Here is a 16958-nt window from a genome sequence, read left to right as displayed (position 1 = left end):
CCAAAACCTGTGGATGCTCAAGTCCATTACATTCAGCCCGCCATATCTGCTGGTTTCTTATCCATGGATATGGAGGGCCACTGTAATGAGAAATTAGAGGGAGGACGTCCAGGGCTGTTTTCGTGGTTCCATTGGCCTATCAGGAATGCAGTTTCGTTTTTCTTTTCAGTCATCCATAACAGGTGCTTTTCACCTTTTAGTCCCAGGATGGCATTCCAATCTGAGCAGCAACTTCTTTCTATTTATTCTTTCATTATCCATGGCTCTGCTTGTTTTAATTGAGGATCAAATCCAGTTTGGTAACTATAACCTCTGGGGATGGGGCCAAGAGAAAACAGGTCCCCCATTGGTAGCAAGTACTTGTGAAATATTTTTTCTGTTCTTTGAAAAAAATAATGCTGATTTTGCTTTTTGTGTCATAGTAAATGTGTGTGCTGAATAAAGCCCCAGAATCTTTTTCTTTAATCTATTAGGCAGCCAGGTGTTTTTGTCCCTCAGTTATTTACAAGCAAACAGGGAAATTAACATGATTATTCTCAAATTGGAAACTATTGTTGTTGAGAACAGAGGACTTTATCATTATGCTCAATAAATAGTATTAATTAAAGGTGTTTTATGTGCCAGTAACTGTGGTAAACAGTGGATATAAAACTGAAAGTGGTATGATCCTGTCCTCAAGTTTACCACATAATTAAGGAAGCAGGTTAAACAGTTCATTATAGTATTAGATGGTAAGTTGAGTGTATTATCAAGTTAGGGAGGCAGGACATCTAACTGTTGGCTGAGGGTTGGAGAACTATGATCAGGGACCTTGATAGAGAAAATGACTTATAAACTGAGGCCTGGATGACTAGTAGACATTGGCCTATTGAGGAGGCGTTTGTAGGGGCATGGGAAGAACATTCCTGGAGCTTCAGTAGTAACTACTCAGAGATAAGTCTGAGTTATAAGAGAGAAATTCTTGTCTTGTCGGGAACTTTTCCTTAACTGCTTAAGGGCTGGAAGCCTTGGAAGGTTTTAAAATGGAATTGGACAAAATCAGATTTGTCTTAAGCTAGTTGGGGGGTGATGTGCTTTGGGAGCTGACATTTGGAAGCAAGGGTACCTATTAGGTAGGAAGTTTATCTGATATATTAAAATCTATTCCATATTAGTTAAGTAAATATTTATTGAACACCTAAGTGAATATAATGCGGGGGAATACAGAGATAACATAAAACATAGGTCCTATTCTCAAGGAGTTTGTATTTTAAAATAACTGAAGACTAGATATCAACAGTATGAGGCAGTATACTAATATTACGGCTTCTATCCTATATGCGGGCAAGTAAGGACTAGAATTAAAACTTGAACCCACACAGAACTACAACAAATAATTCTAAAATTCATATGGAACCACAAAAGACCCAGAATTGCCAAAGCTATCCTGAGAAGAAAGAACAAAGTTGGAGGTAAAACCCTCACAGATTTCAGACTATAGTACAAAGCTACAGTAATCAAAGGAGTATGATACTGGCACAGAAACACACAGATCAATGGAACGTAATAGCTCAGAAGTAAACCCATGTACTTACAGTCAAACAACAGACAATCTGATCAAAAAATGGACAAAAGACTTGAGTAGACGTCGCTAATTATTAGAGAAATGCAAATCAGAACAACGAGGTATCAACTCACACCTCTTAGAATGGCTATCTTCAAAAAGTCTGCAAATAATAAATGTTGGAGAGAATGTGGAGAAAAGGGAACCCTTGTTCCTCAAAAAACTAAAAACAGGACTGTCATATGATCCAGTATTTTCAGTGCTGGGGATATATCCTTAAAAAATGAAAACACTAATTTGAAAAGGTACATGCACCCCAGTGTTCATAGCAGCAATATTTACAATAGCCAAGACATGGAAGTAACTCAAGTGCCCGTCAACAGACAAATGGCTTAAGAAGATGTAGTGTGTATATATGTATATATACACACAATGGAATGTTACTCAGCCATGAAAAAGAATGAAATACTGCCATTTGCAGCAACATGGACCTAGAGAATATTATGCTTAGTGAAATAAGTCAGAGAAAGACAAATGCTATATATAACATATATGTGGAATCTAAAAAATAATACAAATAAATATGTATGCAAAACAGAAACAGACTCACAGACATAGAAAACAAACTAATGGTTGCCAAAAGGGGAGAAGGAAGTGAGGAGGGACAGATTAGGGGTATGGGATTAACAGATTAAAAACTACTATGTATAAAATAGATAAGCAGCAAGGATTTAATGTATAGCACAAGAAAGTATACCTATTATCTTGTAATAACCTATAATGGAATAAAATCTGAAAAAATATTGAATTTTTATGCTGTACACCTGAAATTAACACAATATTGTAAATCAACTATATTTCAATTAAAAAAATTTTTTAATAAAAGCCCTTTAACAGGTCTTACAAACCCACCCCCCCACACACACAAAACCTTGAATCCTGCAGATCTTTGTGACTCCTAAGTCCATATTCTTTCCATGTATACTAGGCTGCCTTCAATAGCACTATATCCCCTTACCTTATTTAATCATCAGTATGTTGCTTATAAATTACTTCTGAATCCTTGTGAAATAAGATTAGAGTAGAATTAAAATTGTTTTTAGTTTGAGACACAAAGTATCAAAGGAGCTCCACTCTGGCTTTCTCTAGGCAGTCTCTGTGTTGGATGGAGTATAACCAGGAAGATACATGTTGGTCAGAAAAATTGCCACATTACCTGAATGAAACTGTTGTTGTAAAGTGTCTTGAGATTAGTTTCTGAGAAACTTAGTATTGAACTGATATGACAGTGGAGGACAAGACTCTGGCATTGCATGCCATTTCACTAGATAGCTGAGTAGCATTCTTACTAATGTTAGGGATCGTTTTTTCCCACAGTTAATATATAGATCGAGGAATGAGAAAAGGGCACACATTATTGCCAATGAATGAATGAATGATGGATTTTGATTTTATATTTATTTTTATTCCCAGAAAGCAGTTGTAAAGATAAAATGATTCTGTCCTTCAGTCTTTCTAACACCTTACTTTATTTAAATCTAATAAACTGGCTATTTTGACTCAGGCCAGATAAGGTTGGCTGAAGATAACAATTTTATCTTTTAGTGTCTCTCTACTTTTGTAAGGATGTGCTTGTCATGTGATCTCTCCAGGCCTTAATTTTCTCATGTGTAAATTGATGCCCTTGGAGAAATAATCTTCTGAAGGGTTTTTCTTGCTGTGAAATGTGACTTGACATAGCATCCACAGAATTACTTTAAAAGTTAGAATATGATATTCTGATTGGAAAGACATTACCTGCTCTATAGAATAGGGAGGACTAGAAAGGAAAGATAAAGGTTGTGCTGCCAACTTGGTATGATAGAATGTAGAAAAACAAGGAAACTTAGAGGGACGAGGTACCTCTGATTTTTTTTTTAACTATTTAAAAATTCTGAATGTGGGTTAAATGCCAGTTACATAAGGCAGTCAAAAATGAAACATAATAAAGTTCCTATGTTCAAGGATTTTATAGTCTAGTAGCCTTTTTCAACTGACATTCCTTGAGAGAATTGAGTTTAATGTTCTAAGCTAGAGGTTCTCAAGGTTTAGCATGTAGCAATCACTGGGAGAGCTTGTGAATGCAGATTGCTGGGCCCCAGCCCCAAAGTTTCTGATTTAGTAAGTCCGGAGTGGAACCTGAGAGTTTGCTTTTCTAACAAGTTCCCAGGTGTTGCTGGTATTGCTGGCATCTATTCTATGAAATTAACTTATTTCTCTCTTATGCCTCTAGAATGGTACTATTTGTATACAAGTATTGGGAGAATTTTAAAAATAGTTGCTCATTGAAAATCATTTCCTGTGTTCAGAGTTCTTTAGATAAGGAGCTCTGACAGGGGAGATAATAAAATGAATGAAATTAACTATAATTCCAAACATTATCTCCTAAGAGAATGTAAAAACAAAATTGCATGTATGTAGGAAGATTAGCAGTCAGGTATAGGTTGTATTGGAGTGGGAAAAAATAGTTCCAGTCCATTTACACAGGAGCTTCTCTCATTCACTTGTTATCTAGAATATGATTTAAAAGAGATCCCTCGGGACTTCCCTGGTGGTACAGTGGTTTAGACTCCTCCTGCCAATGCAAGGAACACGAGTTTGAACCCTGGTCCGGGAAGATCCCACATGCTGCAGACCAACTAAGCCCGTGCGCCAAAACTACTGAGCCTGAGCTCTAGAGCCCGTGAGCCACAACTACTGAGCCCATGTGTCACAACTACTGAAGCCCACATGCCTAGAACTCGTGCTCTGTAACAAGACAAGCCACTGCAATGAGGAGCCCATGCACCGCAACGAAGAGTACCCCTGCTCACTGCAACTAGAGAAAGCACGCGTGCAGCAACGAAGACCCAACACAGCCAAAAATTAAAAAATTTTTTTAATTAAAGAGACTTCTCTTCATGTGGAATTTTGTGCCCTTAAACCCAGGTAGCATCAAGCACAAATCAATGATCTGTTTTAAATATATAGCATGTACTATAGCTTCCTCCATGATGCCTCTCACCACCTTCCTTTTCCTTATTCATACCCTTTACTCCTTGGTGTAGTTTGTTTATACTTCTTTCTCCTTAATTGGATTTTTGGCTTCTCATTTTTTGTATGCTATTTAATATGTTTATACTAAATAATTTGTAATTCAGTAGTCTCGAGTAGATAGGCAGGAAGGAAATCTCAGCATTTTAAAATTGGAAAAATATGGGTGGAAAACATCAGTGGGTTTATATTTTAATATTAAATTGTTTATACAAAAAATATACGATCTGTACATTGTCAGTTCCTAAACTGCATCTCCAGTCCAAACTTCTCTCTTCAGCTTCAGACTTACATATCCTTTTGCCTACCTGACATCTCATAGGCCTGTCAAATGTAACATGTTCAAATATAAGCAGATCTCCTCTTTTTCCACTCACACCTCACCTCTTGCAATCTTCCCCTGTTAGTAATAACTCCATTCTTCCTGGTGTTCAGGCCAAGAACCCTGGAGTCATTCTTGTCTTTTCCTTCCCTCTTCATCCCTACTTCCAATCTGTCAGCAAATTCTGTCTGTCCTTACCTTTAGAATAAATCCAAAATCTGGTAAGTATGCACTACCTTCACTGCTACCTCCCAAGTCCAAGCTACCATCATCTTTTTTTTTTTTTTTTTTTTCTTTTTGCGGTATGTGGGCCTCTCACTGTTGTGGCCTCTCCCGTTGCGGAGCACAGGCTCCGGATGCGCAGGCCCAGCGGCCATGGCTCACGGGCCCAGCCGCTCCGCGGCATATGGGATCCTCCCAGACCGGGGCACGAACCCGTATCCCCTGCATCGGCAGGCGGACTCTTAACCACTGCGCCACCAGGGAGGCCCTACCATCATCTTTTACTTGGATCACTGCAGCTGCTTCCTAAATAGTCTCCCTGTTTCTAACCTTGCCGCGATAGCCATTAGTCTTCTTAGACAGCCAGCCAGGGTGATCCTGTTAAATGCAAGTCAGGTCATTTCATTCCTTTCCCAAAAACCCTCTCGTGGCTTCCCTTTTCACCCAGAATAAAAGCCTCATGATTTACGATGACTCTTCAAGACCATAAACAGTGTGCCTGCCCCCATTATATCCCTTGACATCATATCCTACCACTGCTTCCTCACTCTACACTACAGTAACACTGGCCTCCTTTCTGTTCCTTGAACACATAGGGCATGCTTCTTTTCACTGGCTGTTTCCTCTGCCTGGAATATGCTTGTCCCTAGATAACACATGGCTCACTACTTCACCTACTTTACTCAGATGTCACCCTCTCTAATTATCCTATGAAAAATTACTGTGTCCCCAAATTCTATCCCCTTCCTGGCTTTATTATTATTTTTTCAATAACATCTTACACTATTGAATACAAAGTGTAAACTCCATGGGGACAGGGATTTTAGTTTATTTTGTTCCTTCTGTATTCCCCTACATGCCTGGCACATGGTCAATGCTCAATAAATATTTGTTTCATTAATTTATTATTTTATCTGCTTATTTTTCTTACCCTCTGAGAAATGCACCTGACAATCATGCGCTTCTAGCATAGGCTACTCATCATTGACTCCCAACCCTTATTTTTCTGCTTCTCTCTTTTCTAAAAATGATATATTCTATGCCTCCCATTTTTCAATTTGAAATTACTTTTTGATTGATTTTTATTGCAACATACTTCCCTGGCATACATTGTAAGTCCTAAGTCTGTGTATTCTTTTGGGAAATAAGCATCTTTTAATCTTCTGTAAAGTGTATGACTTTTTAATTGCTGTCATTGAATGTGGGGTTTTCTAACAGTCACAGTTATATTTTGGTATGCAACTTGCTTTTAGATGATTCTGTATCATGATTTATAACTTTATACCATAGATTCTTTCATATTCTCCGAGAAAGGTCAATACCTATTCCTCCTTGTAAACCTGGATTGAGAGTACTTGGTCCTGATTTGATATTTGAGCATTTTGTAGGTTTTAGTGTTTTTGTGTAGCCAGTGCTTATTAACTATCTTAATTGGAGCAGTTAGGTCCCATAGAAGTACCTTGCTCTCTTACTCATTTTCTCTCAGCCCAACAAGACGTGAATTGTATGTATTTGCTGTGGAAGTCATAAACTTTGGGTTTTTCATTTCAGGTATTGTGCCTATCAGATCATGTTTTGAATCATGTCCTAACTTTCCAATTTTAAAGTGTCACTGAGCACTTATGTTCATCCTGTTGCCATTTCTTCAGGATGCAGGGAAGCATTGGTGGCTCAAATGTCAATTCTTCATATCTTTTTTTAGGTGTTAAAGGTTGTTATATTCCTGTGTCCTTCGTTACTTCTTTAAAGTATATGGAATATAAAGTGAATTCAGAAACATTGAGTCAGATACATAGGATTCAAGTTCTTGTTTCTGCACTTTTTTCTTTCTTCTTCCAGTTTTATTGAATTATAATTGACATATGATGCTGTATAAGTTCAAGGTGTACAGCATACTGATTTGATGTACACACATCATGAAATGATACGACAATAAGTTTAGCAAACAGCCATAATCTGGTATAGATACAACATTAAAGAAATAGAAAAAAGTGATTTTTTCCTTGTGATAAGAACTCTTAGGATTTACTCTCAGCATTCATATGTAACATCCAGCTCTGTTAATTATATTTATCATATTGTGCATTATATCCCTAGTACTTATTTATCTTATACCTGGAAGTTTGTACCTTTTTTTTTTTTTGCTTTATAACAAATTTAATCAGTTATACATATACATATGTTCCCATATCCCCTCCCTTTTGCGTCTCCCTCCCACCCTCCCTATCCCACCCCTCCAGGCAGTCACAAAGCACCGAGCTGATCTCCCTGTGCTATGCGACTGCTTCCCACTAGCTATCTACCTTACGTTTGGTAGTGTATATATGTCCATGCCGCTCTTTCACTTTGTCACAGCTTACCCTTCCCCCTCCCCATATCCTCAAGTCCATTCTCTAGTAGGTCTGTGTCTTTATTCCTGTCTTACCCCATGTTCTTCATGACATTTTTTTTTCTTAAATTCCATATATATGTGTCAGCATACAGTATTTGTCTTTCTCTTTCTGACTTACTTCACTCTGTATGACAGACTCTAGGTCCATCCACCTCATTACAAATAGCTCAATTTCATTTCTTTTTATAGCAGAGTAACATTCCATTGTATATATGTGCCACATCTTCTTTACCCATTCATCCGATGATGGACACTTAGGTTGTTTCCATCTCTGGGCTATTGTAAATAGGGCTGCTATGAACATTTTGGTACATGACTCTTTTTGAATTATGGTTTTCTCAGGGTATATGCCCAGTAGTGGGATTGCTGGGTCATATGGTAGTTCTATTTGTAGTTTTTTAAGGAACCTCCATACCGTTCTCCATAGTGGCTGTACCAATTCACATTCCCACCAGCAGTGCAAGAGTGTTCCCTTTTTTCCACACCCTCTCCAGCATTTATTGTTTCTAGATTTTTTGATGATGGCCATTCTGACTGGTATGAGATGATATCTCATTGTAGTTTTGATTTGCATTTCTCTGATGAGTAAAGATGTTGAGCATCCTTTCATGTGTTTGTTGGCAGTCTGTATATCTTCTGTGGAGAAATGTCTATTTAGGTCTTCTGCCCATTTTTGGATTGGGTTGTTTGTTTTTTTGTTATTGAGCTGCATGAGCTGCTTATAAATTTTGGAGATTAATCCTTTGTCAGTTGCTTCATTTGCAAATATTTTGTCCCATTCTGAGGGTTGTCCTTTGGCCTTGTTTATGGTTTCCTTTGCTGTGCAAAAGCTTTTAAGTTTCATTAGGTCCCATGTGTTTATTTTTGTCTTTATTTCCATTTCTCTAGGAGGTGGGTCAAAAAGGATCTTGCTGTGATTTATGTCATAGAGTGTTCTGCCTATGTTTTCCTCTAAGAGTTTGATAGTTTCTGGCCTTACATTTAGCTCTTTAATCCATTTTGAGCTTATTTTTGTGTATGGTGTTAGGGAGTGATCTAATCTCATACTTTGACATGTCCCTATCCAGTTTTCCCAGCACCACTTATTGAAGAGACTGTCCTTTCTCCACTGTACATTCCTGCCTCCTTTATCAAAGATAAGGTGACCATATGTCCGTGGGTTTATCTCTGGGCTTTCTATCCTGTTCCATTGATCTATCTTTCTGTTTTTGTGCCAGTACCATACTGTCTTGATTACTGTAGCTTTATAGTATAGTCTGAAGTCAGGGAGCCTGATTCCTCCAGCTCCATTTTTCGTTCTCAAGATTGCTTTGGCTATTCGGGGTCTTTTGTGTTTCCATACAAATTGTGAAATTTTTTGCTCTAGTTCTGTGAAAAATGCCAGTGGTAGTTTGATAGGGATTGCATTGAATCTGTAGATTGCTTTGGGTAGTAGAGTCATTTTCACAATGTTGATTCTTCCAATCCAAGAACATGGTACATCTCTCCATCTATTTGTATCATCTTTAATTTCTTTTGTCAGTGTCTTATAATTTTCTGCATACAGGTCTTTTGTCTCCTTAGGTAGGTTTATTCCTAGATATTTTATTCTTTTTGTTGCAATGGTAAATGGGAGTGTTTCCTTGATTTCACTTTCAGATTTTTCATCATTAGTATATAGAAATGCCAGAGATTTCTGTGCATTAATTTTGTATCCGGCAACTTTACCAAATTCATTGATTAGCTCTAGTAGTTTTCTGGTAGCATCTTTAGGGTTCTCTATGTATAGTATCATGTCATCTGCAAACAGTGACAGCTTTACTTCTTCTTTTCCAATTTGGATTCCTTTTATTTCCTTTTCTTCTCTGATTGCTGTGGCTAAAACTTCCAAAACTATGTTGAATAAGAGTGGTGAGAGTGGGCAACCTTGTCTTGTTCCTGATCTTAGTGGAAATGGTTTCAGTTTTTCACCATTGAGGACGATGCTGGCTGTGGGTTTGTCATATATGGCCTTTATTATGTTGAGGAAAGTTCCCTCTATGCCTACTTTCTGCAGGGTTTTTATCATAAATGGGTGTTGAATTTTGTCGAAAGCTTTCTCTGCATCTATTGAGATGATCATATGGTTTTTCTCCTTCAATTTGTTAATATGGTGTATCACGTTGATTGATTTGCGTATATTGAAGAATCCTTGCATTCCTGGAATAAACCCCACTTGATCATGGTGTATGATCCTTTTAATGTGCTGTTGGATTCTGTTTGCTAGTATTTTGTTGAGGATTTTTGCATCTATGTTCATCAGTGATATTGGCCTGTAGTTTTCTTTCTTTGTGACATCCTTGTCTGGTTTTGGTATCAGGGTGATGGTGGCCTCGTAGAATGAGTTTGGGAGTGTTCCCCCCTCTGCTATATTTTGGAAGAGTTTGAGAAGGATAGGTGTTAGCTCTTCTCTAAATGCTTGATAGAATTCGCCTGTGAAGCCATCTGGTCCTGGGCTTTTGTTTGTTGGAAGATTTTTAATCACAGTTTCAATTTCAGTGCTTGTGATTGGTCTGTTCATATTTTCTATTTCTTCCTGATTCAGTCTTGACAGGTTGTGCATTTCTAAGAATTTGTCCATTTCTTCCAGGTTGTCCATTTTATTGGCATAGAGTTGCTTGTAGTAATCTCTCATGATCTTTTGTAGTTCTGCAGTGTCAGTTGTTACTTCTCCTTTTTCATTTCTAATTCTATTGATTTGAGTCTTCTCCCTTTTTTTCTTGATGAGTCTGGCTAATGGTTTATCAATTTTGTTTATCTTCTCAAAGAACCAGCTTTTAGTTTTATTGATCTTTGCTATCGTTTCCTTCATTTCTTTTTCATTTATTTCTGATCTGATTTTTATGATTTCTTTCCTTCTGCTAACTTTGGGATGTTTTTGTTCTTCTTTCTCTAATTGCTTTAGGTGCAAGGTTAGGTTGTTTATTCGAGATGTTTCCTGTTTCTTAAGGTGGGATTGTATTGCTATAAACTTCCCTCTTAGAACTGCTTTTGCTGCATCTCATAGGTTTTTGGTCGTCGTGTCTCCATTGTCATTTGTTTCTAGGTATTTTTAAATTTCCTCTTTGATTTCTTCAGTGATCACTTCGTTATTAAGTAGTGTATTGTTTAGCCTCCATGTGTTTGTATTTTTTACAGCTCTTTTCCTGTAATTGATATCTAGTCTCATAGCATTGTGGTCGGAAAAGATACTTGATACAATTTCAATTTTCTTAAATTTACCAAGGCTTGATTTGTGACCCAAGATATGATCTATCCTGGAGAATGTTCCATGAGCACTTGAGAAAAATGTGTATTCTGTTGTTTTTGGATGGAATGTCCTATAAATATCAATTAAGTCCATCTTGTTTAATGTATCATTTAAAGCTTGTGTTTCCTTATTTATTTTCATTTTGGATGATCTGTCCATTGGTGAAAGTGGGGTGTTAAAGTCCCCTACTATGATTGTGTTACTGTCGATTTCTCCTTTTATGGCTGTTAGTATTTGCCTTATGTATTGAGGTGCTCCTATGTTTGGTGCATAAATATTTTCAATTGTTATATCTTCTTCTTGGATCGATCCCTTGATCATTATGTAGTGTCCTTCTTTGTCTCTTCTAGTAGTCTTTATTTTAAAGTCTATTTTGTCTGATATGAGAATTGCTACTCCAGCTTTCTTTTGGTTTCCATTTGCATGGAATATCTTTTTCCATCCCCTTACTTTCAGTCTGTATGTGTCTCTAGGTCTGAAGTGGGTCTCTTGTAGACAGCATATATATGGGTCTTGTTTTTGTATCCATTCAGCCAATCTGTGTCTTTTGGTGGGAGCATTTAGTCCATTTACATTTAAAGTAATTATCGATATGTATGTTCCTATTCCCATTTTCTTAATTGTTTTGGGTTCATTATTGTAGGTCTTTTCCTTCTGTTGTGTTTCTTGCCTAGAGAAGTTCCTTTAGCATTTGTTGTAAAGCTGGTTTGTTGGTGCTGAACTCTCTCAGCTTTTGCTTGTCTGTAAAGGTTTTAATTTCTCCATCAAATCTGAATGAAATCCTTGCTGGGTAGAGTAATCTTGGTTGCAGGTTTTTCTCCTTCATCACTTTAATTATGTCCTGCCACTCCCTTCTGGCTTGTAGAGTTTCTGCTGAGAGATCAGCTGTTAACCTGATGGGGATTCCCTTGTGTGTTATTTGTTGTTTTTGCCTTGCTGCTTTTAATATGGTTTCTTTGTGTTTAATTTTTGACAGTTTGATTAATATGTGTCTTGGCGTATTTCTCCTTGGATTTATTCTGTATGGGACTCTCTGTGCCTCCTGGACTTGATTAACTATTTCCTTTCCCATATTAGGGAAGTTTTCAACTATAATCTCTTCAAATATTTTCTCAGTCCCTTTCTTTTTCTCTTCTTCTTCTGGAAGCCCTATAATTCGAATGTTGGTGCGTTTAATGTTGTCCCAGAGGTCTCTGAGACTGTCCTCTGTTCTTTTCATTCTTTTTTCTTTATTTTGCTCTGCAGCAGTTATTTCCACTATTTTATCTTCCACCTCACTTATCCGTTCTTCTGCCTCAGTTATTCTGCTATTGATCCCATCTAGAGTATTTTTTATTTCATTTATTGTGTTTTTAATCGATGCTTGATTCATCTTTAGTTCTTTTAGGTCCTTGTTAACTGTTTCTTGCATTTTGTCTATTCTATTTCCAAGATTTTGGATCTTGGAAATAGAATCTTGGATCATCTTTACCATTATTATTCTGAATTCTTTTTCAGGTAGACTGCCTATTACCTCTTCATTTGTTAGGTCTGGTGGGTTTTTATCTTGCTCCTTCTCCTGTTGTGTGTTTTTCTGTCTTCTCATTTTGCTTATGTTACTGTGTTTGGGGTCTCTTTTCGCAGGCTGCAGGTTCGTAGTTCCCGTTGTTTTTGGTGTCTGTCCCCAGTGGCTAAGGTTGGTTTAGTGGGTTGTGTAGGCTTCCTGGTGGAGGGGACTAGTGCCTGTGTTCTGGTGGGTGAGGCTGGATCTTGTCTTTCTGGTGGGCAGGTCCACGTCTGGTGGTGTGTTTTGGGGTGTCTGCGGACTTTTTATGATTTTAGGCCACCTCTCTGCTAATGGGTGGCGTTGTGTTCCTGTCTTGCTAGTTGTTTGGCATAGGGTGTCCAGCACTGTAGCTTGCTGGTCGTTGAGTGAAGCTGGGTGCTCGTGTTGAGATGGAGATCTCTGGAAGATTTTCGCCGTTTGATATTATGTGGAGCTGGGAGGTCTCTTGTGGACCAGTGTCCTGAAGTTGGCTCTCCCACCTCAGAGGCACAGCACTGACTCCTGGCTCCTCAATTTGGGATGATTTGTTGTCTATTCATGTATTCCACAGATGCAGGGTACATCAAGTTGATTGTGGAGCTTTAATCCGCTGCTTCTGAGGCTGCTGGGAGAGGTTTCCCTTTCTCTTCTTTGTTCTCACAGCTCCTGGGTCTCAGCTTTGGATTTGGCCCCGCCTCTGCGTGTAGGTCGCCGGTGGGCATCTGTTCTTCGCTCAGACAGGACGGGGTTAAAGGAGCAGCCTCTTCGGGGACTCTGGCTCACTCAGGCCAGGCGGGAGGGAGGGGCACGGAGTGCGCGGCGAGCCTGCAGTGGCAGAGGTCGGCGTGACGTTGCACCAGCCCGAGGCGCACCGTGCATTCTCCCAGGGAAGCCGCCCCTGGATCCCGGGACCCCGGTAGTGGCGGGCTGCACAGGCTCCCGGAAGGGCGGTGTGGACAGTGACCTGCGCTCGCACACAGGCTTCTTGGCGGCAGCAGCAGTAGCCCCAGCGTCCCTCTCCCGTCACTGGGCTCCGCGCTTTCAGTCGCGACTTGAGCCCGTCTGTGGAGCCCCTTTAAGCAGCGCTCTTAATCCCCTCTCCTCGCGCACCAGGAAACCAAGAGGGAAGAAAAAGTCTCTTGCCTCTTCGGCAGCTCCAGAGTTTTCCCGGACTCCCTCCCGGCTAGCTGTGCCGCATTAGCCCCCTTCAGGCTGAGTTCTCGCCGCCAGCCCCAGTCCTCTCCCTGCGCTCTGACCGAAGCCCGAGCCTCAGCTTCCAGCGCCGCCCGCCCCGGCGGGCGAGCAGACAAGCCTCTCGGGCTGGTGAGTGCCGCACGGCACCGATCCTCTGTGCGGGAATCTCTCCGCTGTGCCCTACCCAGGTATGTGGGGAGTTTCTTGCCTTTTGGGAGGCCTGGGGTCTTCTGCCAGCGTTCAGTAGGTGTTCTGTAGGAGTTGTTCCACGTGTAGCTGTATTTCTGGTGTATCCGTGGGGAGGAAGGTAATCTCCGCGTCTTACTCTTCCTCCATCTTACCCGGAAGTCTATCACAGGATCTGTTTCTGCTCTTGAAGAGTTTCCAGTCTCAGACTTGGTCTTTGGCTTGCACAGCAGACAGTTGACAGGAGGAAGCCCTTAACCTTTATTTTGTTGCTATGGCAATGTAATGTATTTAATGCTAAGATTCAGTATCAATAGCTAAAGGTATATAAAGTATAAATGGATTCTTTCTTCCAGATGCAAACCAGGACTTGAATGTCAACATGTGTAATAATAGTAGGGACTTTGCTGAGAAAACAGATACTGCCACATGGCTTAAGACCTCCTGTGAGGGAAAAAACATAGGTTCAAAGATATATATAAGTTTATCCATTCTAGTGGATAAATTAGAACCAACTTAATATAAAACAATAGAGAAAGAACTAAATTATTATCTGTATGTCATTAAAATTATGTGTTCATTAACTGGGGAAAGGCTCATGATAAAACTTAAGTACAAAAGAAAAAATTCCAACTTTATTATACAGCATGATTCAGTTCTACACCTAAAAGAAGGCTCTCTACAGATAGAAGGAAAATATGCCAGCGTGTTAACAGTAATTATTACAAGGTTTGAGGATAATAGTGATCTTTTAATTTTCTTCTATATACTTTATATATTTTCCAATTTTTACACTCTGTATATAATTTTATTAAGCATTTTCAAAAGAAGGAAAAAGGAACTAGATATAGCTGTGTGATTCTAGGCAAGTTAGTAATAACGTTGATGATAGCTACATTATACTGAATACCTACTATTTAGCAAATGTTGAATGTATTTTATATGTTTTGTCACCCTATTTTATAATAGCCCAGCAATGGAGGCTTAATTATCTACTTTTACATATGGGGGAAAAGTCTCAAATTTTTTAAGTAGCTTGTAAGCTAGTAAGTGTCAGAGCCAGGATTTGTCTTCAGAATTTTCTAAATGTACCATAAGGCCTTCCCAAAATAAATTCTCAAAGCCTATCTTTCTTTACTATAAAATGCAGGTAGGATTGTAGTGCAGATCAAATGACAGAAGGTACATAAACCATAAGACTAGGTTTTTTTTTATGAGCTTCTCCTTATAGATCTAGGCTTCTGGCCTTTTTTCAGTCCACTTCTGTACATGTATTGTTCAAGCTGTTGTTAAATGTTTTCATTAACAGGTTATCTGAAACTCAACTCTATAATATTAAGCCTATAAGTTACATTTTTTCAGAGAAGAGCAAAGTGAATTCATCATTTTGAATTTTGTTTTTTTATAGTTTTTATATTTATATAGTACAATTTTGTAGTCATTTTTGGAAGTTTCATTTTCATGAGGGTCAATGATAATATACTTTGTTAAAAGGGATAAAGCTTACGTTTCTCACCTTCTTTAAAAAATGTTTTGTTCAGTGAAGTTTGGAAGGACTTCTCTTCCTTCCCTGAGTTCTGAACCAATTGAGAGGTTAAAACAGTAAGTATATCCAGTTTTTTCTCTCCAGATTTACCTATATCCCTGGGGTAGATAAAGGTCAGGAATATTTTTTTTTTTTTTTTTTTTTTTTTTTTTGCGGTATGCGGGCCTCTCACTGTTGCGGCCTCCCCCGTTGCGGAGCGCAGGCTCCGGACGCGCAGGCTCAGCGGCCACGGCTCACGGGCCCAGCCGCTCCGCGGCATATGGGATCCTCCCATACCGGGGCACGAACCCGCATCCCCTGCATCGGCAGGCGGACTCCCAACCACTTGCGCCACCAGGGAGGCCCCTGGTCAGGAATATTATACCAGTTGGGCTCCTTGCAAATGGAAGAAAGATTTAGGAAGAAAGAGGAAGTTTAAGTTTCATACTTTTCATACTTTTGTCTAGAAGTTTCAAAGTTAGTGTAAAAAGGCTGCTGAAATGCCTAAGTATGATGAATAATTGAGTCCTAGCTGATAGCTATTCTTACAATCAACAATATAGATGTATTAGATATAGATTGTTTACTCTGATAATCAGTTACTCTGTTGCTTGTGGGTACAGTAAACACCTTCCAGAACATCCAGGGTAAGTATGATTTCAAGTAGTATATTTGGTCTCTATATTATTCTACCTGACTATCTTAAGTTTGGATTTGGGAAATACGGGCACTCTTATCTGTGAGAAATACAAAGGAGTATAAAACTTACTCACAAGTTTACATTTTGATTGGATTAAAAAAAAAGCCCTTTCTTTAGATTTTTTGGTATGTTTTAGCTACTATATAGTAGTCCGTTGTATGATTAACCACCATTTATCTGTTCTACTAATTAATAGCTAGATTATTCCATATTTTTAAAAAACCAACTTTGAGGTAGTGGTTTTTCTGGAAGAGAGTGGGAGGGAAATGATTGTAGCAGAGGGAAAAGCTGATTATTTAGTATATCTTTTAAAAATATAGAGATTTGGAACAATTATGGGGGAAAAGACCATGATATTATATACATGAAATAAACTAATGTTAACAGTGTCTTATTTAAAATAGCTTTGCTTATCCTAGTTATGAAGATGTTCCCCCATAGTTTTGTTCTGAAAGTACTATTGTTTTGCCTTTCACATTTAGATTTGCAGTTCACCTGGAATTTGACTTTTGTTTGGGGTTTTAGGTAGTGTTCAAGATTCTTTTTTTTTCCATGTGGATATAATTGACCAAGCATTTATTGAGAAGACCATCCTTTAAGAAGGAGATTTTTTAATGTGGAAAATAATGAGCATGTTTGCATGTTGATAGGTGATCTAGGCCTAGACCATTCCTTGATTCCAGGGAACTGATGGCATAGGAATGGGATAAGGTACATGAAAGAGTGTAGTTTTTGAAAAGGAAGGGATCCATCGCATAGATCATTTGCCTTTGCTTTGAAAGGGATGTACTTTCTTTCTAACAGGAAGAAAAGAGAAAAATGAATGCAAGTTGGTTTATAAGTTTGACTGTGAAAGATGAAGGACTTCCTTCTGTGTGCTTCTGTTTTTTTCATGAGATGAGGTTAGGTCCTGAGAGGATAGGTCTTAGCAGGGAAGGGTTGTGGAGGATTGAGGAGAAATGATAAGTATGAAAGCCCAGTTCACTCATGCTTTCTTTCTCATACCTTC

At 38.7% G+C, this 16958-nt stretch overlaps 1 protein-coding gene across 6 annotated transcripts in view; it reads left to right on the top strand.

The window, feature by feature from the left end:
* The window catches only part of ANKIB1 (ankyrin repeat and IBR domain containing 1), a 163107-nt gene that overhangs the window by 17597 nt on the left and 128552 nt on the right, over positions 1–16958 (top strand). For 3 of the 6 annotated variants that reach the window (XM_060107939.1, XM_060107940.1, XM_060107936.1), the window contains exon 1: positions 13458–13726. The exons of the other annotated variants lie outside the window; for them this stretch is intronic. The gene's annotated coding sequence lies outside the window, so the exon portion shown is untranslated. Of the gene's footprint in view, positions 1–13457; positions 13727–16958 lie in introns of those variants that run through there. 6 annotated transcript variants of the gene reach the window in all.

Source organism: Mesoplodon densirostris, chromosome 9 (genome assembly GCF_025265405.1).
Source record: "Mesoplodon densirostris isolate mMesDen1 chromosome 9, mMesDen1 primary haplotype, whole genome shotgun sequence".
NCBI lineage: Eukaryota > Metazoa > Chordata > Mammalia > Artiodactyla > Ziphiidae > Mesoplodon > Mesoplodon densirostris.
The sequence above is the reverse complement of the archived record's forward strand: the minus strand, read 5'-3'. Positions and strand labels throughout refer to the sequence as shown.